General features: G+C 46.4%; 1 long non-coding RNA gene across 1 annotated transcript in view; it reads left to right on the top strand.

Moving 5' to 3' along the window:
* LOC127957868 (uncharacterized) overlaps positions 1–21,742 on the top strand; it is a 116,666-nt gene extending 94,924 nt beyond the window's left edge. Inside the window, exon 5 of the long non-coding RNA XR_008153880.1 lies at positions 21,486–21,742. This is a non-coding gene — a long non-coding RNA (uncharacterized LOC127957868). The remainder of the gene's footprint in view (positions 1–21,485) is intronic.
* The last annotated feature ends 2,479 nt before the right edge of the window (positions 21,743–24,221 follow it).

Raw genomic sequence — 24,221 nt, 5'->3', positions numbered from 1 at the left:
AAAAAATCCAACCGCCATGTCTGTACGATGTTCTGATGCAGAGATATAGGTCGTGCAAAACGGTTGCTAGGGTACTGTGTTTGGTTGCTATGGAGTGGCCTGGCAGCTGCCAATGGTGATACTCCAAAGGCTGCTGGCCAATATAAACCAACCCCCATGTCTGTACAATGTTCTGATGCAGAGATATAGATCTTGCAAAACGGTTGCTAGGGTACTGTGTTTGGTTGCTAGGGAGTGGCCTGGCAGCTGCCAATGATGATACTCCAATGGTAGCTTGCTAATATAAACCAACCCCCATGCTTCTATGTCTTTCAGATGTTAAGATATCTCTCTATACTTTGGGTTGCTAGGTAGCTCTTAATGGTTGCTAGGGCGTGGCTAGGTTGTCTTGAATGAGATACATGATTGGCCGTTTGCTTCCCGAGGCAAACGAGCCCACCCTCATGTTTCTATGACACTTCTATCCAAAGTTATTCATTTGATCTTTTTCAATGGAAGTCTATGGGGCTTGTTGCTATGGCGCTCTATATGGTTGCTAGGGCGTGGCTTGAAAGCCTCATAACGATCCTGAGAGACTGATTGGTTGCCTGATTCAAATGAGCCCACCCCCTTGTCTCTATGACACTGTGATCCTGAGTTATGTTCAATACAAAATCCCTATGTAATTTCCCACAGTAGGAAAAACACATTGTTTCATGGGCGATCCCTCACCATTGGCATAGAATGGGGCAACTTTGGGGGGCTCTTGCGCCCCAGGGGTACAACTTATACCCCATTGCGGGGTATGATCTTGCACAGCCTCATAGCCTCTCCAAATGTGGTGATTCACATGTTTCTGCAAAATTCTCTCTCGGAGCTACGAGCCGTCAAAGTTGGCCGCAATGCATTGTCTATGGGATTTTTCGCCCGATATTTCGCCCGGTGTACGAACATCGTACGCCCGATCGCTTATAAAAGTCATAGCACACCATTCCCGATTAGGCCGCACGATTTGACGCCTCTTTTGCGGGTCTGTGACAAAAACTGCGGGACTAGTTACGCGCCGAAATTCGTACGGAAGAAGTAAGAATAATAAGAAGAATAATAAGTATGTGAGATAATAATAGTGATGCCTTGCCTCCGGCAAGCACCACTAACTAGAAGGTACATTTCCTGAAGAAAATGTGAGTGGTGCTTGCAGTGGCAAAACTCGCCCCTCTGTTGCTAGGCTGTTGCAATGAGGTTGCTACAGTGGTTGCTAAGGTACCCTGGGTGGTTGCTAGGGCGGTTGCTAGGGTCCCCATGATGGTTCCTAAGGTACCCTCGGTGGTTGCTAGGGTAATCTGGGTGGTTGCTAGGGTCCCCAGGATGGTTGCTAGGGCCGTTGCTAGGGTACTCAGGGTGGTTGCTAGGGTAATTGGGGTTGTTGCTAGGGTGTTGCTATGTGGTTGCTAGGGTACCCACGGTGGTTGCTAGGGTTCCTGGGGTGGTTGCTAGGGCGGTTGCTAGGGTCCCCATGATGGTTGCTAGGGCCGTTGCTAGGGTACTCAGGGTGGTTGCTAGGGTAATCGGGGTGGTTGCTAGGGTGTTGCTATGTGGTTGCTAGGGTACCCGGGGTGGTTGCTAGGGTCCCCATGATGGTTGCTAGGGCCGTTGCTAAGGTACCCAGGGTGGTTGCTAGGGTAATTGGGGCGGTTGCTAGGGTGTTGCTTTGTGGTTGCTAGGGTACCCGGGGTGGTTGCTAGGGCGGTTGCTAGGGTCCCCATGATGGTTGCTAGGGCCGTTGCTAAGGTACCCAGGGTGGTTGCTAGGGTGATTGGGGCGGTTGCTAGGGTGTTGCTATGTGGTTGCTAGGGTACCCGAGGTGGTTGCTAGGGCGGTTGCTATGGTAACCTGGGTGGTTGCTAGGCAGTTGCTACGGTACTTGGGGTGGTTGCTAAGGTGTTGCTAGGCGGTTGCTAGGGTACCCGGGGTGGTTGCTAGGCAGTTGCTATGGTCTCCTGGGTGGTTGCTATGATGTTACTAGGTGGTTGGTAGTTGTCACAGATGGTCACTATGTAGTTATTATAGAGTTCTTAGCCCATTTGAGCACTTAGCTAATCACTATTAGCATGTAGCTAATCACTGCTAGCATGACTAGCATGTTGGAAGTCCAGTGTGCTAGCATGAGTCAAAAAATCCAACCGCCATGTCTGTGCGATGTTCTGATGCAGAGATATAGGTCGTGCAAAACGGTTGCTAGGGTACTCCGTTTGGTTGCTATGGAGTGGCTTGGCAGCTGCCAATGGTGATACTCCAAAGGCTGCTCGCCAATATAAACCAACCCCCATGCCTCTACGATGTTCTGATGCAGAGATATAGATCTTGCAAAACGGTTGCTAGGGTACTGTGTTTGGTTGCTAGGGAGTGGCCTGGCAGCTGCCAATGATGATACTCCAATGGTCGCTTGCTAATATAAACCAACCCCCATGCTTCTATGTCTTTCAGATGTTAAGATATCTCTCTATACTTTGGGTTGCTAGGTAGCTCTTAATGGTTGCTAGGGCGTGGCTAGGTTGTCTTGAAGGAGATACATGATTGGCCGTTTGCTGCCCCGAGTCAAACGAGCCCACCCTCATGTTTCTATGACACTTCTATCCAAAGTTATTCATTTTATCTTTTTCAATGGAAGTCTATGGGGCTTGTTGCTATGGTGCTCTATATGGTTGCTAGGGCGTGGCTTGATAGATTCACAGTGATCCTGAGAGACTGATTGGTTGCCTGATTCAAATGAGCCCACCCCCTTGTCTCTATGACACTGTGATCCAGAGTTATGTTCAATACAAAATCCCTATGTAATGTCCCATAGCAGGAAAAGTCCTCCCTATACTTTGTATTAGGGCCAATTTTGGGGGGCTCTTGCGCCCCAGGGGTACAACTTATACCCCACTGCGGGGTATGTTCTCGCACAGCCTGATAGCCTCTCCAAATGTGGAGATTCACGTGTTTCTGCGAAATTCTCTCTCGGAGCTACGATCCGTCAAAGTTGGCCGCAATGCATTGTCTATGCGATTTTTCGCCCGTTTTTTCGCCCGGTGTACGAACATCGTACGCCCGATCGCTTATAAAAGTCATAGCACACCATTCCCGATTAGGCCGCACGATTTGACGCCTGTTTCGTTGGTCTGTGACAAAAACTGCGGGACTAGTTACGCGCCGAAATTTGTACGGATCTAGTATAATAATAATAACTAGAAGGTACATTTCCTGAAGAAAATGTGAGTGGTGCTTGCAGTGGCAAAACTCGCCCCTCGGTTGCTAAGGTGTGGTTGCTAGGGTACCCGGGGTGGTTGCTAGGGTCCCTATGATGGTTGCTAGGGCCGTTGCTAGGGTACCCAGCATGGTTGCTAGGGTAATCGGGGCGGTTGCTAGGGTGTTGCTATGTGGTTGCTAGGGTACCCGGGGCGGTTGCTAGGGTCCCCATGATGGTTGCTAGGGCCGTTGCTAGGGTACCCAAGGTGGTTGCTAGGGCAGTTGCTAGGGTCCCCACGATGGTTGCTAGGGCCGTTGCTAGGGTACCCAGGGTGGTTGCTAGGTTAATCGGGGTGGTTGCTAGGGTGTTGCTATGTGGTTGCTAGGGTACCCGGGGTGGTTGCTAGGGCGGTTGCTAGGGTCCCCATGATGGTTGCTAGGGCCGTTGCTAGTGTACCCAGGGGGGTTGCTAGGGTAATCGGGGTGGTTGCTAGGGTGTTGCTATGTGGTTGCTAGGGTACCCGGGGTGGTTGCTAGGGCGGTTGCTAGGGTCCGCATGATGGTTGCTAGGGCCGTTGCTAGGGTACCCAGGGTGGTTGCTAGGGTAATCGGGGTGGTTGCTAGGGTGTTGCTATGTGGTTGCTAGGGTACCCGGGGTGGTTGCTAGGGCGGTTGCTATGGTAACCTGGATGGTTGCTAGGCAGTTGCTACGGTACTTGGGGTGGTTGCTAAGGTGTTGCTAGGCGGTTGCTAGGGTGTTTTGGCTGGTTGCTAGGCAGTTGCTATGGTCTCCTGGGTGGTTGCTATGATGTTACTAGGTGGTTGGTAGTTGTCACAGATGGTCACTATGTAGTTATTATAGAGTTCTTAGCCCATTTGAGCTCTTAGCTAATCACTATTAGCATGTAGCTAATCACTGCTAGCATGACTAGCATGTTGGAAGTCCAGTTTGCTAGCATGAGTCAAAAAATCCAACCGCCATGTCTGTACGATGTTCTGATGCAGAGATATAGGTCGTGCAAAACGGTTGCTAGGGTACTCCGTTTGGTTGCTATGGAGTGGCTTGGCAGCTGCCAATGGTGATACTCCAAAGGCTGCTCGCCAATATAAACCAACCCCCATGCCTCTACGATGTTCTGATGCAGAGATATAGATCTTGCAAAACGGTTGCTAGGGTACTGTGTTTGGTTGCTAGGGAGTGGCCTGGCAACTGCCAATGATGATACTCCATTGGTTGCTTGCTAATATAAAGCAACCCCCATGCTTCTATGTCTTTCAGATGTTAAGATATCTCTCTTTACTTTGGGTTGCTAGGTAGCTCTTAATGGTTGCTAGGGCGTGGCTAGGTTGTCATGAAGGAGATACATGATTGGCCGTTTGCTGCCCGAGTCAAACGAGCCCACCCTCATGTTTCTATGACACTTCTATCCAAAGTTATTCATTTGATCTTTTTCAATTGAAGTCTATGGGGCTTGTTGCTATGGTGCTCTATATGGTTGCTAGGGCGTGGCTTGATAGATTCACAGTGATCCTGAGAGACTGATTGGTTGCCTGATTCAAATGAGCCCACCCCCTTGTCTCTATGACACTGTGATCCAGAGTTATGTTCAATACAAAATCCCTACTTAATTTCCCATAGTTGGAGAAGCCCTCCCTATACTTTGTATTAGGTTCAAATTTGGGGGGCTCTTGCGCCCCAGGGGTACAACTTATACCCCATTGCGGGGTATGTTCTCGCACAGCCTGATAGCCTTTCCAAATGTGGTGATTCACGTGATTCTGCGAAATTCTCTCTCAGAGCTACGTTCCGTCAAAGTTGACCCCAATGTTAAGTCTATGGGTTTTATCGCCCAATTTTTCGCCCGCCGGACGAACATCGTACACCCGATCGCTTATAAAAGTCATAGCACACCATTCCCGAATAGGCCGCACGATTTGACGTCACTTTTGCGGGTCTGTGACAAAAGCTGCGGGACTAGTTACGCGCCGAAATTTGTACGGAATCTATAAGAATAAGAAGAATAATAACTAGAAGGTACATTTCCTGAAGAAAATGTGAGTGGTGCTTGCAGTGGCAAAACTCTGCGCCCGGTAGCCACCCATGATGCCTGTGTGATGTTTTGAAGCAGAGATAGAAGGATTTATATTGCTACATGGTTGCTAGGGTGCTCTATATGGTTGCTATGGTGTGACTATATAGTTTATGGGTTGATATTTAAAGATTATTTACCAGCCTGAATGCAAAAAGCCCAAGCCAGTGTTTCTATATAGTTATTTTTGCTGAGATACAGCTTTTAAATGTAGTTAAACAGTTGCTAGGGGGCTAAAATTGGTTGCTAGGGCATGGATATGAAGTTGTTATGTCACTACTTATGGACTGCTTTATAGGCCGAGTCAAAAGAGCCCTCTCCCAAGCCTCTATGACTTTCTGATCCAAAGATATGATGTCAGATAGTTTTCCCAATGTTAAGTCAATGGGATATTTTCACACATTTTCTTCGCCCGCTGTACGATTATCGTAAGTCCGATTGCTTAGAAAAGTCATAGCACACCTCTCCTCAATATCCCGCACGATTTGACACCTCATTCATGGGTCTGTGACAAAAAATGCGGGAGGAGTAGCGTGCCAAAGTTTTGTCAAGGCGAATAGTAATAGTAACACTAGAAGGTACATTTCCTGAAGAAAATGTGAGTGGTGCTTGCAGTGGCAAAACTCGCCCCTCTGTTGCTAAGGTGTGGTTGCTAGGGTACCCGGGGTTGTTGCTAGGGCCGTTGCTAAGGTACCCAAGGTGGTTGCTAGGGTAATTGGGGCGGTTGCTAGGGTGTTGCTATGTTGTTGCTAGGGTGCCCGGGTGGTTGCTAGGGCGGTTGCTAGGGTCCCTATGATGGTTGCTAGGGCCGTTGCTAGGGTACCCAGGGTGGTTGCTAGGGTAATCGGGGTGGTTGCTAGGGTGTTGATATTTGGTTGCTAGGGTACCCGGGGTGGTTTCTAGGGCGGTTGCTAGGGTCCCCATGATGGTTGCTAGGGCCGTTGCTAGGGTACCCAGGGTGGTTGCTAGGGTAATCGGGGCGGTTGCTAGGGTGTTGCTATGTGGTTGCTAGGGTACCCGGGGTGGTTGCTAGGGCGGTTGCTAGGGTCCCCATGATGGTTGCTAGGGCCGTTGCTAGGGTACCCAGGGTGGTTGCTAGGGTAATCGGGGTGGTTGTTAGGGTGCTGCTATGTGGTTGCTAGGGTACCCGGGGTGGTTGCTAGGGCGGTTGCTATGGTAACCTGGGTGGTTCCTAGGCAGTTGCTATGGTACTTGGGGTGGTTGCTAAGGTGTTGCTAGGCGGTTGCTAGGGTGTTTTGGCTGGTTGCTAGGCAGTTGCTATGGTCTCCTGGGTGGTTGCTATGATGTTACTAGGTGGTTGGTAGTTGTCACAGATGGTCACTATGTAGTTATTATACAGTTCTTAGCCCATTTGAGCACTTAGCTAATCACTATTAGCATGTAGCCAATCACTGCTAGCATGACTAGCATGTTGGAAGTCCAGTGTGCTAGCATGAGTCAAAAAATCCAACCGCCATGTCTGTACGATGTTCTGATGCAGAGATATAGGTAGTGCAAAACGGTTGCTAGGGTACTCCGTTTGGTTGCTATGGAGTGGCTTGGCAGCTGCCAATGATGATACTCCAAAGTTGCTCGCCAATATAAACCAACCCCCATGCCTCTACGATGTTCTGATGCAGAGATATAGATCTTGCAAAACGGTTGCTAGGGTACTGTGTTTGGTTGCTAGGGAGTGGCCTGGCAGCTGCCAATGATGATACTCCAATGGTCGCTTGCTAATATAAACCAACCCCCATGCTTCTATGTCTTCCAGATGTTATGATATCTCTCTATACTTTGGGTTGCTAGGTAGCTCTTAATGGTTGCTAGGGCGTGGCTAGGTTGTCTTGAAGGAGATACATGATTGGCCGTTTGCTGCCCGAGTCAAACGAGCCCACCCTCATGTTTCTATGACACTTCTATCCAAAGTTATTCATTTTATCTTTTTCAATGGAAGTCTATGGGGCTTGTTGCTATGGTGCTCTATATGGTTGCTAGGGCGTGGTTTGATAGATTCACAGTGATCCTGAGAGACTGATTGGTTGCCTGATTCAAATGAGCCCACCCCCTTGTCTCTATGACACTGTGATCCAGAGTTATGTTCAATGCAAAATCCCTATGTAATTTCCCACAGTAGGAAAAACACATTGTTTCATGGGCGATCCCTCACCATTGTATGTCTATGGGGCAAATTTGGGGGTCTCTAGCGCCCCAGGGGTACAACTTGTACCCCTCTGCGAGGTATGTTCTCGCACAGCCTGATAGCCTCTCCAAATGTGGTGATTCACATGTTTCTGCGAAATTCTTGCTCGGAGCTACGATCCGTCAAAGTTGGCCGTAATGCATTGTCTATGCGATTTTTCGGCCGTTATTTCGCCCGGTGTACGAACATCGTACGCCCGATCGCTTATAAAAGTCATAGCACACCATTCCCGATTAGGCCGCACGATTTGACGCCTGTTTCGTTGGTCTGTGACTAAAACTGCGGGACTAGTTACGCGCCGAAATTTGTACGGAAGAATAATAATAATAAGTATGTGAGATAATAATAGTAGTGCCTTGCCTCCGGCAAGCACCACTAAGTATGTGAGATAATAATAGTGATGCCTTGCCTGGGGTCTCTAGCGCCCCAGGGGTACAACTTGTACCCCTCTGCGAGGTATGTTCTCGCACAGCCTTATAGCCTCTCCAAATGTGGTGATTCACATGTTTCTGCGAAATTCTCTCTCAGAGCTATGCTCCGTCAAATTTTTTTGTAATGCATTTCCTATGGGACGTTTTTCGGCCGATTTTTCGCCCGCTGTACGAACATCGTACGCCCGATCGCTTATAAAAGTCATAGCACACCTCTCCTCAATAGGCCGCACGATTTGACGCCTGTTTCGTTGGTCTGTGACAAAAACTGCGGGACTAGTTACGCGCCGAAGTTTTGTACGGAAGAAGTAAGAAGAAGAATAATAATAAGTATGTGAGATAATAATAGTGATGCCTTGCCTCCGGCAAGCACCACTAACTAGAAGGTACATTTCCTGAAGAAAATGTGAGTGGTGCTTGCAGTGGCAAAACTCTCCCCTCTGTTGCTAGGTTGTTGCAATGAGGTTGCTAGGATACATGGGGTGGTTGCTAGGTCGGTTGCTAGGGTACCAAGGACGGTTGCTAGGGCCGTTACTAGGGTACCCAGAGTGGTTGCTAGGATAATCGAGGCGGTTGCTAGGGTGTTGCTATGTGGTTGCTAGGGTACCCGGGGTGGTTGCTAGGGCGGTTGCTAGGGTCCCCATGATGGTTGCTAGGGCCGTTGCTAGGGTACCCAGAGTGGTTGCTAGGGTAATCGGGGCGGTTGCTAGGGTGTTGCTATGTGGTTGCTAGGGTACCCGGGGTGGTTGCTAGGGCGGTTGCTAGGGTCCCCATGATGGTTGCTAGGGCCGTTGCTAAGGTACCCAGGGTGGTTGCTAGGGTAATCGGGGTGGTTGCTAGGGCGGTTGCTAGGGTCCCCATGATGGTTGCTAGGGCCGTTGCTAAGGTACCCAGGGTGGTTGCTAGGGTAATCGGGGCGGTTGCTAGGGTGTTGCTATGTGGTTGCTAGGGTCCCCAAGATGGTTGCTAGGGCCGTTGCTTGGGTACTCAGGGTGGTTGCTAGGGTAATCGGGGCGGTTGCTAGGGCGGTTGCTAGGGTCCCCATGATGGTTGCTAGGACCGTTGCTAAGGTACCCAGGGTGGTTGCTAGGGTAATTGGGGCGGTTGCTAGGGTGTTGCTATGTGGTTGCTAGGGTACCCGGGGTGGTTGCTAGGGCGGTTGCTATGGTAACCTGGGTGGTTGCTAGGCAGTTGCTACGGTACTTGGGGGGGTTGCTAAGGTGTTGCTAGGCGGTTGCTAGGGTGTTTTGGCTGGTTGCTAGGCAGTTGCTATGGTCTCCTGGGTGGTTGCTATGATGTTACTAGGGGGTTGGTAGTTGTCACAGATGGTCACTATGTAGTTATTATAGAGTTCTTAGCCCATTTGAGCACTTAGCTAATCACTATTAGCATGTAGCTAATCACTGCTAGCATGACTAGCATGTTGGAAGTCCAGTGTGCTAGCATGAGTCAAAAAATCCAACCGCCATGTCTGTACGATGTTCTGATGCAGAGATATAGGTCGTGCAAAACGGTTGCTAGGGTACTCCATTTGGTTGCTATGGAGTGGCTTGGCAGCTGCCAATGGTGATACTCCAAAGGCTGCTCGCCAATATAAACCAACCCCCATGCATCTACGATGTTCTGATGCAGAGATATAGATCTTGCAAAACGGTTGCTAGGGTACTGTGTTTGGTTGCTAGGGAGTGGCCTGGCAGCTTCCAATGATGATACTCCAATGGTTGCTTGCTAATTTAAACCAACCCCCATGCTTCTATGTCTTTCAGATTTTAAGATATCTATCTTTGGATTTTGGTTGCTAGGTAGCTCTTAATGGTTGCTAGGGCGTGGCTAGGTTGTCTTGAAGGAGATACATGATTGGCCGTTTAATGTCCCGAGTCAAACGAGCCCACCCTCATGTTTCTATGACACTTCTATCCAAAGTTATTTATTTTATCTTTTTCAATGGAAGTCTATGGGGCTTGTTGCTATGGCGCTCTATATGGTTGCTAGGGCGTGGCTTGATAACTTCACAGTGATCCTGAGAGACTGACTGGTTGCCTGATTAATATGAGCCCACCCCCTTGTCTCTATGACACTGTAATCCAGAGTTATGTTCAATGCAAAATCCCTATGTAATTTCCCATAGTAGCCCTCCCTATACTTTGTATTAGGGGCAAATTTGGGGGGCTGTTGCGCCCCAGGGGTACAACTTATACCCCAATGCGGGGTATGTTCTGGCACAGGCTGATAGCCTCTCCAGATGTGGTGATTCACGTGTTTCTGCGAAATTCTCTCTCGGAGCTACGATCCGTCAAAGTTGGCCCCAATGCATTGTCTATGGGATTTTTCGCCCGTTTTTTCGCCCGGTGTACGAACATCGTACGCCCGATCGCTTATAAAAGTCATAGCACACCATTCCCGATTAGGCCGCACGATTTGACGCCTGTTTCGTTGGTCTGTGACAAAAACTGCGGGACTAGTTACGCGCCGAAATTTGTACGGATCTAGAAGAAGAAGAATAATAAGTATGTGAGATAATAATAGTAGTGCCTTGCCTCCGGCAAGCACCACTAACTAGAAGGTACATTTCCTGAAGAAAATGTGAGTGGTGCTTGCAGTGGCAAAACTCGCCCCTCTGTTGCTAAGGTGTGGTTGCTAGGGTACCCGGGGTGGTTGCTAGGGTCCCTATGATGGTTGCTAGGGCCGTTGCTAGGGTACCCAGCGTGGTTGCTAGGGTAATTGGGGTGGTTGCTAGGGTGTTGCTATGTGGTAGCTAGGGTACCCGGGGTGGTTGCTAGGGCGGTTGCTAGGGTCCCCATGATGGTTGCTAGGGCCGTTGCTAAGGTACCCAGGGTGGTTGCTAGGGTAATTGGGGCGGTTGCTAGGGGTTTGCTATGTGGTTGCTAGGGTACCCGGGGTGGTTGCTAGGGCGGTTGCTAGGGTCCCCATGATGGTTGCTAGGGCCGTTGCTAGGGTACCCAGGTTGGTTGCTAGGGTAATCGGGGTGGTTGCTAGGGTGTTGCTATGTGGTTGCTAGGGTACCCGGGGTGGTTGCTAGGGCGGTTGCTAGGGTCCCCATGATGGTTGCTAGGGCCGTTGCTAGGGTACCCAGGTTGGTTGCTAGGGTAATCGGGGAGGTTGCTAGGGTGTTGCTATGTGGTTGCTAGGGTACCCGGGGTGGTTGCTAGGGCGGTTGCTAGGGTCCCCATGATGGTTGCTAGGGCCGTTGCTAGGGTACCCAGGGTGGTTGCTAGGGTAATCGGGGTGGTTGCTAAGGTGTTGCTAGGCGGTTGCTAGGGTACCCGGGGTGGTTGCTAGGCAGTTGCTATGGTCTCCTGGGTGGTTGCTATGATGTTACTAGGTGGTTGGTAGTTGTCACAGATGGTCACTATGTAGTTATTATAGAGTTCTTAGCCCATTTGAGCACTTAGCTAATCACTATTAGCATGTAGCTAATCACTGCTAGCATGACTAGCATGTTGGAAGTCCAGTGTGCTAGCATGAGTCAAAAAATCCAACCCCCATGCCTCTACGATGTTCTGATGCAGAGATATAGGTCGTGCAAAACGGTTGCTAGGGTACTCCGTTTGGTTGCTAGGGAGTGGCTTGGCAGCTGCCAATGATGATACTCCAAAGTCTGCTCGCCAATATAAACCAACCCCCATGCCTCTACGATGTTCTGATGCAGAGATATAGATCTTGCAAAACGGTTGCTAGGGTACTGTGTTTGGTTGCTAGGGAGTGGCCTGGCAGCTGCCAATGATGATACTACAATGGTTGCTTGCTAATATAAACCAACCCCCATGCTTCTATGTCTTTCAGATGTTAAGATATCTCTCTATACTGTGGGTTGCTAGGTAGCTCTTAATGGTTGCTAGGGCGTGGCTAGCTTGTCTTGAAGGAGATACATGATTGGCCGTTTGCTGCCCGAGTCAAACGAGCCCACCCTCATGTTTCTATGACACTTCTATCCAAAGTTATTCATTTGATCTTTTTCAATAGAAGTCTATGGGGCTTGTTGCTATGGCGCTCTATATGGTTGCTAGGGCGTGGCTTGATAGATTCACAGTGATCCTGAGAGGCTGATTGGTTGCCTGATTCAAATGAGCCCACCCCCTTGTCTCTATGACACTGTGATCCAGAGTTATGTTCAATACAAAATCCCCATGTAATTTCCCATAGTAGGAAAAGCACAGTGTTTCATGGGCGATCCCTCACCATACTATGTCAATGGGGCAACTTTGGGGGTCTTTAGCACCCCAGGGGTACAACTTGTACCCCTCTGAGAGGTGTCCTCTCGCACAGCCTGATAGCCTCTCCAAACGTGGTGATTCACATGTTTCTGCGAATTTCTCTCTCGGAGCTACGATCCGTCAAAGTTGGCCGTAATGCGTTGTCTATGCGATTTTTCGGCCGATATTTCGCCCGGTGTACGAACATCGTACGCCCGATCGCTTATAAAAGTCATAGCACACCATTCCCGATTAGGCCGCACGATTTGACGCCTGTTTCGTTGGTCTGTGACGAAAACTGCGGGACTAGTTACGCGCCGAAATTTGTACGGAAGAATAATAATAATAATAATAAGTACGGAGCATAGTAATAGTGATGCCTTGCCTCCGGCAAGCACCACTAATAATAAGTATGTGAGATAATAGTAGTAGTGCTTTGCCTCCGGCAAGCACCACTAATAAGTATGTGAGATAGTAATAGTGATGCCTTGCCTCCGGCAAGCACCACTAACTAGATAGTAAAGTTTGTTTTCAAACTTTAAGTTGGCTTGAAAAAGCCTGGCCAGAAAGTTAGAAAAATGTAGAAAGTTTGAAAAGCTTAAAAAGTTTTAAAAATGTAAAAGTTTGAAAAGTTAAGAAGTTTAAAAAAGAAAGTGATTAACATATTACTAGCATTATAAGCAAGTGACTACCATGTCGTTAGCATGATTAGCAAAGTTGTTAACATGTTTCTAGCATGTTGAGAGCATGATTTTAGCATGATTAGCATTTTGCTAGCATGTTTCTAGCATGTGACTAGCATGTTTCTAGCATGATTAGCATGTTGCTAGCATTTCGCTAACATTTTGCTAGCATGATTAGCATTATTGCTAGCATGTTTGTAGCATGATTAGCATGTTGCTAACATGTTTCTAGCATGATTAGCATGTGGCTAGCATGTTGTTAGCATTTTTCGAGCATGATTAGCATGTTGCTAGTATGTCGCTAACATTTTGCTAGCATGATTAGCATGTTGCTAGCATGTTTGTAGCATGATTAGCATGTTGTTAACATTTTAGTAGCATGATTAGCATGTGGCTAACATGTCTCTAGCATGATTTTCATGTTGCTAACATTTTATTAACATGATTAGCAAGTGACTAGCATGTCGTTAGCATGTTTGTAGCATGATTAGCATTTTGCTAGCATTTTGCTAGCATGATTAGCATGTTGCTAGCATTCCACTAGCATGTTTGTAGAATGATTAGCATGTTGTTAACATTTCGCTAGCATTTTGTTAGCATGAATAGCATGTTGCTAATATGTTTGTAGCATGATTAGCATGTTGCTAGCATGTCGCTAGCATGTTTGTAGCATTATTAGCATTTTGCTAACATGTTTCTAGTATGATTAGCATGTTGCTAGCATGTTGCTAGCATTTTTGTAGCATGATTAGCATGTTGTTAGCATGTAACTAACATTTTGCTAGCATGATTAGCATGTTGCTAGCATGTTTCTAGCATGATTAGCATGTTGCTAGCATGTTTCTAGCATGATTAGCATGTGGCTAGCATGTTGTTAGCATGTTTCTAGCATGATTAGCATGTTGCTAGCATGTCGCTAACATTTTGCTAGCATGATTAGCATGTTGCTAGCATGTTTGTAGCATGATTAGCATGTTGCTAACATGTTTCTAGCATGATTAGCATGTGGCTAGCATGTCTCTAGCATGTCTCTAGCATGTTGTTAGCATGATTAGCATGTTGCTAGCATGTTGCTAACATTTTGCTAGCATGATTAGCATGTTGCTAGCATGTTTGTAGCATGATTAGCATGTTGTTAACATTTTAGTAGCATGATTAGCATGTGGCTAGCATGTCTCTAGCATGTTGTTAGCATGTTTCTAGCATGATTAGCATGTTGCTAGCATGTCGCTAACATTTTGCTAGCATGATTAGCATGTTGCTAGCATGTTTGTAGCATGATTAGCATGTTGCTAACATGTTTCTAGCATGATTAGCATGTGGCTAGCATGTCTCTAGCATGTTGTTAGCATGTTTCTAGCATGATTAGCATGTTGCTAGCATGTCGCTAACATTTTGCTAGCATGATTAGCATGTTGCTAGCATGTTTGTAGCATGATTAGCATGTTGTTAACATTTTAGTAGCATGATAAGCATGTGGCTAGCATGTCTCTAGCATGATTTTCATGTTGCTAGCATTTTATTAACATGATTAGCAAGTGACTAGCATTTCGTTAGCATGTTTGTAGCATGATTAGCATGTTGCTAGTATGTCTCTAGCATGTTTTTAGAATGATTAGTATACAACTAGCATGTTGCTAGCATGATTAAAATGTGACTAGCATGTGGCTAGCATGGCTAGCAAGTGACTAACATGTTTCTATGATAATCGAGCTAAAACCAGTTGATTCAGTTAGAAACCAGCTAAGACCAGCTTGACAGTGGCCAAAACCACTTTAAACCATGTTAGAAGTATGTTTCTAGTCTGATTAGCAAGTTACTAGCATGTTATTAACATGTTTCTATGATAATCTAGTTAAAACCAGTTGATTCAGTAAAGAAAACCACCTAAAACCAGCTAAGACCAGCTAAAGCCAGCTTCACAGTGGCCAAAACCACTTTAAACCATGTTAGAAGTATGTTTCTAGTCTGATTATCAAGTTACTAACATGTTGTTAACATGTTTCTATGATAATCTAGCTAAAACCAGTTGATTCAGTAAAGAAAACCACCTAAAACCAGCTAAGACCAGCTAAAGCCAGCTTGACAGTGGCCAAAACCACTTTAAACCATGTTAGAAGTATGTTTCTAGACTGATTAGCAAATTACTAACATGTTGTTAATATGTTTTTATGATAATCTAGCTAAAACCAGTTGATTCATTAAAGAAAACCACCTTAAACCAGCTAAGACCAGCTAAAGCCAGCTTGACAGTGGCCAAAACCACTTTAAACCATGTTAGAAGTATGTTTCTAGTCTGATTAGCAAGTTACTAACATGGTATTAACATGTTTCTATGATAATCTAGCTAAAACCAGTTGATTCAGTAAAGAAAACCACCTAAGACCAGCTAAGACCAGCTAAGGCCAGCGTGACAGTGGCCAAAACCACTTTAAAACTTGTTAGAAGTATGTTTCTAGTCTGATTAGTGAGTAACTAGCATGTTGTTAGCATGTTTCTATGCGAATCTGGCAAAAACCAGCTAAAAACAGTGGATTCAGTAAAAACCAGCTAAAACCCAGCTAAGACCAGCGTGAGAGTGGTCAAAACCACTTAAAAACCAGTTTGGGAGACTAGCCAAAACAACTGATCAGCTTAGGCTGGTTTTAGCTGTATTCTCAGTAGAGAGTTTTTAAGGTTTGCCCTGGTAGTAGACAGCTTAAATATATTATAAGCCTTATTTTTCAAAAGTTTGTACCCCCGCAATGAAAGTCTATGGGATTTAAGGTGGTTTTGGTAGTCTGGTTTACGAAAACCATAAGCAGAATCAGTTAGAAAAGATATAGCAACCCGAGTCAGACCAGTCTGAAGGTCTGACCCGAGTTTGGTGGTTCTAGCTTGAAAGCTCTAGGAGGAGATAGTGTTTAAAATTTGGCTCAGAAGAATAATAATAATAACTAGAATTAAAAGTTAGTGAACTAACTTTGATGTTGGCTTGGCCATCTTGGCCATGGAGCAAAAGAGCCAAAGTACTTGTGTGCCCAACATTGAGTTGCCCCGCTGCAAAATTAATACACATAATAATGCCATAAAAAAATACACCTGCAACAGTCTTTTTCCATGCTCCCTTGCTGTTTTCTTTTTTTAATAAAAAGCCTGGGCTATGATAACAGCTATGACAGGGTTGTCTAGCTGGATGTGAAATAAGTCATGCCTATTTTTCTCGTGTATGTATTTCACAGTCCTGCCACCGTTGCGTTGTGGGCAACGACACACAAGATTACTGAAACAATGCATTTTAAATCAAGGAGATCATAAGGGGTCCAAGCACAATGGTTTGTATAGATGATGCAGTTACACACTGTTTAAAATTGTTTAATTTGTACTGTATGTTCATTCTATTTATTTATTTGTGCTATTTACATAATGTTTACTTTTTTTAAGTTTGTTTTTGTTAATGTAAAATAGCACTGCATAGTCTTCACTGTAAGATAAAATACACAATCAAACCAAAATGTATTCAGACACCTTCAACATTTCTCACATAATCACAGTTTATTTGCTGTAGTTTAGAAACTGGTAATAATATATGACAATAACTCAGAACAAATTCATCTTGATAATTTCGGATAACTTTGATAAAAAGATATGTAATGGAATCAACCAAAACTTCAGACTGTCAGTATGACAATATTTACACAACTATCAATACTTTGTTGAACAGTTACCAAGCAAGAAATGCTTAATTTGGTTCAGTCTGTGGTGTGAAAAGGTTGCATTAACAATTAAAGAAAGAAACACTTAAGCAAAACATGGGCAGGTCCTTAATTATTATTTTTTTAAATCAATTTCACTGGTAGCCTACTGTATGAAGAATTAGTGGGTATAATATTTCACAGATCACTATTTTGCCATACTCACTTACATAAATGAACTAGTGGCCTGCACCCACTAGTAAAACAATTCTATCTTATTTTTGGATTGACTTTGGATAAATTCTTGTACTACAAGGTAATTCAGTCAAGAGCAGTGAGTGATTTACTTTCATTTTCATACATTAAAGACTCTGACAGCAGAGCTAGTAAATTAGGCGCGGTCCCTTTAAGAGACAAACGCATCCATTATGATGATACACATCCGATTTTTTTTTTTTGCAAATCTTTACTTTCACTTAAGACATAACCACATACTTATTCGAACACACTTTCCAACACGGGTATTTCGACATATTTTGTATGTATTTGTTGTCGGTACAAAAGCAAGAAGACTTTGAGACGCGTCTCTGCTTGCTCCCTGAACAACACCGCGCTGCTGAATTGAGCTCTTTTGCTTTTCGCTCTTTTTTCTGTTTATTTAAACTGCGATTTGAATTTGTTCGTTCAGGTCCAGGAGGAAGTGAACGTCCTGAACGAGAGCTCGGTTCAGTGTTGACGCGCGGCTCTCTCTCGTGCACACGCGCCATCAGCTGCTCAGTCCAGTTTCCCGCAGTGCGGGGCTGAAGCGCGAGTTTACTGTGACGTTCCGCCTGATGATTCAGTTAGAAACCAGCTAAGACCAGCGTGACAGTGGCCAAAACTACTTTAAAACCATTTAATATATTATTCAAATTGTTTTGTGCCGTTTCGCTGCAGTGTTTTAATGTGAAAGGCTGTAAATGTGTACATCAAGTGTTCAGAGGAATACGTCGCGAGCTCGCTGTGATGTTCAGCCTGATGATTCAGTTAGAAACCAGCTAAGACCAGCGTGACAGTGGCCAAAACTACTTTAAAACCATTTAATATATTATTCTAATTGTTTTGTGCCGTTTCGCTGCAGTGTTTTAATGTGAAAGGCTGTAAATGTGTACATCAAGTGTTCAGAGGAATACGTCGCGAGCTCGCTGTGATGTTCAGCCTGATGATTCAGTTAGAAACCAGCTAAGACCAGCGTGACAGTGGCCAAAACTACTTTAAAACCATTTAATATATTATTCTAATTGTTTTGTGCCGTTTCGCTGCAGTGTTTTAATGTGAAAGGCTGTAAATTCTCTGTGGACTTCAAGTGTTCAGAGAAATACATTGCCAGCTCGCGAGCAGTTGGCTGCCGCGAATATATCATGTTATTACTTTAAACAGTTCAGAAACATCTCAATTTAGCTCTTGGTGTGTTCTAACGTGTGGATTGCGTGCAATAGCGTTTTTAAAATGTCTTAAATAGGAATGAATTCGCTTGTTGTCGGCTCCGTGTAGACAGCCTGAGCTGAGCAGCAGTGATTCTTCTCTCGTCTGACTGCTCCCCTCCCCTAAATGTCATTGCAACTGTAGGGGCGCAATTTTTCTCAGACAATGTAAGTCTATGGGTAATGAATTTTGACATTTAAAAATTAATAAAAAAAAAACTTTAAGTCTGATCAGTCTGAAAAGATATAGCACACACCACCGCTCTATCCCGCAGGTGTCTGCCGAGTTTGGGGCTTGTGGCTTTAAAGCCCTAGGAGGAGTAGCGTTCAGAATTTCTGTCAGAAAAATAATAATAAGAAAAAGAAGAAGAAGAAGTTTAAATAGCATAACAGTATGTTGGCTTGTTGCCAAGCCAACATAATAATAAGATTAAATAGTAGATCAGTAAGTTGGCTTTTTCAAGCCAACTTAATAAGTATGTGAGATAATAATAGTAGTGCTTTGCCTCCGGCAAGCACCACTAATAATAATAATAAGTATGTGAGATAGTAATAGTGATGCCTTGCCTCCGGCAAGCACCACTAACTAGAAAGTACATTTCCTGAAGAAAATGTGAGTGGTGCTTGCAGTGGCAAAACTCGCCCCTCTGTTGCTAAGGTGTGGTTGCTAGGGTACCCGGGGTGGTTACTAGGGTCCCTATGATGGTTGCTAGGGCCGTTGCTAGGGTACCCAGCATGGTTGCTAGGGTAATCGGGGTGGTTGCTAGGGTGTTGCTATTTGGTTGCTAGGGTACCCGGGGTGGTTGCTAGGGTCCCCATGATGGTTGCTAGGGCCGTTGCTAAGGTACTCAGGGTGGTTGCTAGGGTAATCGGGGTGGTTGCTAGGGTGTTGCTATGCGGTTGCTAGGGTACCCGGGGTGGTTGCTAGGGCGGTTGCTAGGGTCCCCATGATGGTTGCTAGGGCCGTTGCTAAGGTACCCAGGGTGGTTGCTAGGGTAATCGGGGCGGTTGCTAGGGTGTTGCTATGCGGTTGCTAGGGTACCCGGGTTGGTTGCTAGGGCGGTTGCTAGGGTCCCCATGATGGTTGCTAGGGCCGTTGCTAAGGTACCCAGGGTGGTTGCTAGGGTAATTGGGGCGGTTGCTAGGGTGTTGCTATGTGGTTGCTAGGGTACCCGGGGTGGTTGCTAGGGCGGTTGCTATGGTAACCTGGGTGGTTGCTAGGCAGTTGCTATGGTACTTAGGGTGGTTGCTAAGGTGTTGCTAGGCGGTTGCTAGGGTGTTTTGGCTGGTTGCTAGGCAGTTGCTATGGTCTCCTGGGTGGTTGCTATGATGTTACTAGGTGGTTGGTAGTTGTCACAGATGGTCACTATGTAGTTATTATAGAGTTCTTAGCCCATTTGAGCACTTAGCTAATCACTATTAGCATGTAGCTAATCACTGCTAGCATGACTAGCATGTTGGAAGTCCAGTGTGCTAGCATGAGTCAAAAAATCCAACCGCCATGTCTGTACGATGTTCTGATGCAGAGATATAGGTCGTGCAAAACGGTTGCTAGGGTACTCCATTTGGTTGCTATGGAGTGGCTTGTCACCTGCCAATGATGCTACTCCAAAGTCTACTTGTCAATATAAACCAACCCCCATGTCTGTACAATGTTCTGATGCAGAGATATTGGTTTTGAAAAATGGTTGCTAGGGTACTCTGGTTGGTTGCTAGGGAGTGGCCTTGCAGCTGCCAATGATGATACTTCAAAGTCTGCTTGACAATATAAACCAACCCCCATGCTTCTATGTCTTTCAGATGTTAAGATATCTATCTTTGGATTTTGGTTGCTAGGTAGCTCTTAATGGTTGCTAGGGCGTGGCTAGGTTGTCTTGAAGGAGATACATGATTGGCCGTTTGCTGCCCGAGTCAAAGGAGCCCACCCTCATGTTTCTATGACACTTCTATCCAAAGTTATTCATTTGATCTTTTTCAATGGAAGTCTATGGGGCTTGTTGCTATGGTGCTCTATATGGTTGCTAGGGCGTGGCTTGATAGCTTCATAATGATCCTGAGAGTCTGATTGGTTGCTTGATTCAAATGAGCCCACCCCCTTGTCTCTATGACACTGTGATGCCGAGTTATGTTCAATACAATATCCCTATGTAATTTCCCATTGTAGGAAAAACACAGTGTTTCATGGGCGATCCCGCACCATTGTATGTCTATGGGGCAAGTTTGGGGGTCTCTAGCGCCCCAGGGGTACAACTTGTACCCCTCTGCGAGGTATGTTCTCGCACAGCCTTATAGCCTCTCCAAATGTGGTGATTCACATGTTTCTGCGAAATTCTCTCTCAGAGCTATGCTCCGTCAAATTTTTTTGTAATGCATTTCCTATGGGACGTTTTTCGGCCGATTTTTCGCCCGCTGTACGAACATCGTACGCCCGATCGCTTATAAAAGTCATAGCACACCTCTCCTCAATAGGCCGCACGATTTGACGCCTGTTTCGTTGGTCTGTGACAAAAACTGCGGGACTAGTTACGCGCCGAAGTTTTGTACGGAAGAAGTAAGAAGAAGAAGAATAATAAGTATGTGAGATAATAATAGTGATGCTTTGCCTCCGGCAAGCACCACTAACTGGAAGGTACATTTCCTGAAGAAAATGTGAGTGGTGCTTGCAGTGGCAAAACTCGCCCTCTGTTGCTACAGGGTGTTGTACTGAGGTTGCTAGGGTACCCGGGTTGGTTGCTATGGTACATGGGATGGTTGCTAGGGCGGTTGCTAGGGTCCCCATGATGGTTGCTAAGGTACCCAGGGTGGTTGCTAGGGTAATCTGAATGGTTGCTAGGGTGTTGCTATGTGGTTGCTAGGGTACCCGGGGTGGTTGCTAGGGCGGTTGCTAGGGTCCCCATGATGGTTGCTAGGGCCGTTGCTAGGGTACCCAGGGTGGTTGCTAGGGTGTTGCTATGTGGTTGCTAGGGTACCCGGGGTGGTTGCTAGGGCGGTTGCTAGGGTCCCCATGATGGTTGCTAGGGTGTTGCTATGTGGTTGCTAGGGTACCCGGGGTGGTTGCTAGGGCGGTTGCTAGGGTCCCCATGATGGTTGCTAGGGCCGTTGATAAGGTACCCAGGGTGGTTGCTAGGGTAATTGGGGCGGTTGCTAGGGTGTTGCTATGTGGTTGCTAGGGTACCCGGGGTGGTTGCTAGGGCGGTTGCTAGGGTCCCCATGATGGTTGCTAGGGCCGTTGCTAGGTTACCCAGGGTGGTTGCTAGGGTAATCGGGGTGGTTGCTAGGGTGTTGCTATGTGGTTGCTAGGGTACCCATGATGGTTGCTAGGGCGGTTGCTAGGGTCCCCATGATGGTTGCTAGGGCCGTTGCTAAGGTACCCAGGGTGGTTGCTAGGGTAATTGGGGCGGTTGCTAGGGTGTTGCTATGTGGTTGCTAGGGTACCCGGGGTGGTTGCTAGGGCGGTTGCTATGGTAACCTGGGTGGTTGCTAGGCAGTTGCCACGGTACTTGGGGTGGTTGCTAAGGTGTTGCTAGGGTGTTTTGGCTGGTTGCTAGGCAGTTGCTATGGTCTCCTGGGTGGTTGCTATGATGTTACTAGGTGGTTGGTAGTTGTCACAGATGGTCACTATGTAGTTATTATACAGTTCTTAGCCCATTTGAGCACTTAGCTAATCACTATTAGCATGTAGCTAATCACTGCTAGCATGACTAGCATGTTGGAAGTCCAGTGTGCTAGCATGAGTCAAAAAATCCAACCGCCATGTCTGTACGATGTTCTGATGTAGAGATATAGGTCGTGCAAAACGGTTGCTAGGGTACTCCGTTTGGTTGCTATGGAGTGGCTTGGCAGCTGCCATTAATGATACTCCAAAGGCTGCTCGCCAATATAAACCAACCCCCATGCCTCTACGATGTTCTGATGCTTAGATATAGATCTTGCAAAACGGTTGCTAGGGTACTGTGTTTGGTTGCTAGGGAGTGGCCTGGCAGCTGCCAATGATGATACTTCAAAGTCTGCTTGACAATATAAACCAACCCCCATGCTTCTATGTCTTTCAGATGTTAAGATATCTATCTTTGGATTCAGGTTGCTAGGTAGCTCTTAATGGTTGCTAGGGCGTGGCTATAAAGTGTTGAAGGTGATTCGTGATTGGCCATTTGCTGCCCCGAGTCAAACGAGCCCACCCTCATGTTTCTATGACACTTCTATCCAAAGTTATTAATTTTATCTTTTTCAATGGAAGTCTATGGAGCTTGTTGCTATGGCGCTCTCTATGGTTGCTAGGGCGTGGCTTGATAGATTCACAGTGATCCTGAGAGACTGATTGGTTGCCTGATTCAAATGAGCCCACCCCCTTGTCTCTATGACACTGTGATCCTGAGTTATGTTCAATAAAAAATCCCTATGTAATGTCCCACAGTAGGATAAGCCCTCCCTATACTTTGTATTAGGGCCAATTTTGGGGGGCTCTTGCGCCCCAGGGGTACAACTTATACCCCACTGCGGGGTATGTTCTCGCACAGCCTGATAGCCTCTCCAAATGTGGTGATTCACATGTTTCTGCGAAATTCTGTCTCGGAGCTACGATCCGTCAAAGTTGGCCGCAATGCATTGTCTATGCGATTTTTCGCCCGTTTTTTCGCCCGGTGTACGAACATCGTACGCCCGATCGCTTATAAAAGTCATAGCACACCATTCCCGATTAGGCCGCACGATTTGACGTCTGTTTCGTTGGTCTGTGACAAAAACTGCGGGACTAGTTACGCGCCGAAATTTGTACGGATCTAGAAGAAGAAGAATAATAAGTATGTGAGATAGTAATAGTGATGCTTTGCCTCCGGCAAGCACCACTAACTAGAAGGTACATTTCCTGAAGAAAATGTGAGTGGTGCTTGCAGTGGCAAAACTCGCCCCTCTGTTGCTAAGGTGTGGTTGCTAGGGTACCCGGGGTGGTTACTAGGGTCCCTATGATGGTTGCTAGGGCCGTTACTAGTGTACCCAGCATGGTTGCTAGGGTAATCGGGGTGGTTGCTAGGGTGTTGCTATGTGGTTGCTAGGGTACCCGGGGTGGTTGCTAGGGTCCCCATGATGGTTGCTAGGGCCGTTGCTAAGGTACTCAGGGTGGTTGCTAGGGTGTTGCTATGTGGTTGCTAGGGTACCCGGGGTGGTTGCTAGGGCGGTTGCTAGGGTCCCCATGATGGTTGCTAGGGCGGTTGCTAGGGTACCCAGGGTGGTTGCTAGGGTAATCGGGGCGGTTGCTAGGGCGGTTGCTATGGTAACTTGGGTGGTTGCTAGGCAGTTGCTAGGCACTTGGGGTGGTTGCTAAGGTGTTTCTAGGCGGTTGCTAGGGTGTTTTGGCTGGTTGCTAGGCAGTTGCTATGGTCTCCTGGGTGGTTGCTATGATGTTACTAGGTGGTTGGTAGTTGTCACAGATGGTCACTATGTAGTTATTATAGAGTTCTTAGCCCATTTGAGCACTTAGCTAATCACTATTAGCATGTAGCTAATCATTGCTAGCATGACTAGCATGTTGGAAGTCCAGTGTGCTAGCATGAGTCAAAAAATCCAACCGCCATGTCTGTACGATGTTCTGATGCAGAGATATAGGTCGTGCAAAACGGTTGCTAGGGTACTCCGTTTGGTTGCTATGGAGTGGCTTGGCAGCTGCCAATGGTGATACTCCAAAGGCTGCTCGCCAATATAAACCAACCCACATGCCTCTACGATGTTCTGATGCGGAGATATAGATCTTGCAAAACGGTTGCTAGGGTACTGTGTTTGGTTGCTAGGGAGTGGCCTGGCAGCTGCCAATGATGATACTCTAATGGTTGCTTGCTAATATAAACCAACCCCCATGCTTCTATGTCTTTCAGATGTTAAGATATCTCTCTATACTTTGGGTTGCTAGGTAGCTCTTAATGGTTGCTAGGGCGTGGCTAGGTTGTCTTGAAGGAGATACATGATTGGCCGTTTGCTGCCCGAGTCAAACGAGCCCACCCTCATGTTTCTATGACACTTCTATCCAAAGTTATTCATTTGATCTTTTTCAATGGAAGTCTATGGGGCTTGTTGCTATGGTGTTCTATATGGTTGCTAGGGCGTGGCTTGATAGCTTCATAATGATCCTGAGAGTCTGATTGGTTGCCTGATTCAAATGATCCCACCCCCTTGTCTCTATGACACTGTGATGCAGAGTTATGTTCAATGCAAAATCCCTATGTAATTTCACATTGTAGGAAAAACACAGTGTTTCATGGGC

Source organism: Carassius gibelio, chromosome B5 (genome assembly GCF_023724105.1).
Source record: "Carassius gibelio isolate Cgi1373 ecotype wild population from Czech Republic chromosome B5, carGib1.2-hapl.c, whole genome shotgun sequence".
NCBI lineage: Eukaryota > Metazoa > Chordata > Actinopteri > Cypriniformes > Cyprinidae > Carassius > Carassius gibelio.
The sequence above is the reverse complement of the archived record's forward strand: the minus strand, read 5'-3'. Positions and strand labels throughout refer to the sequence as shown.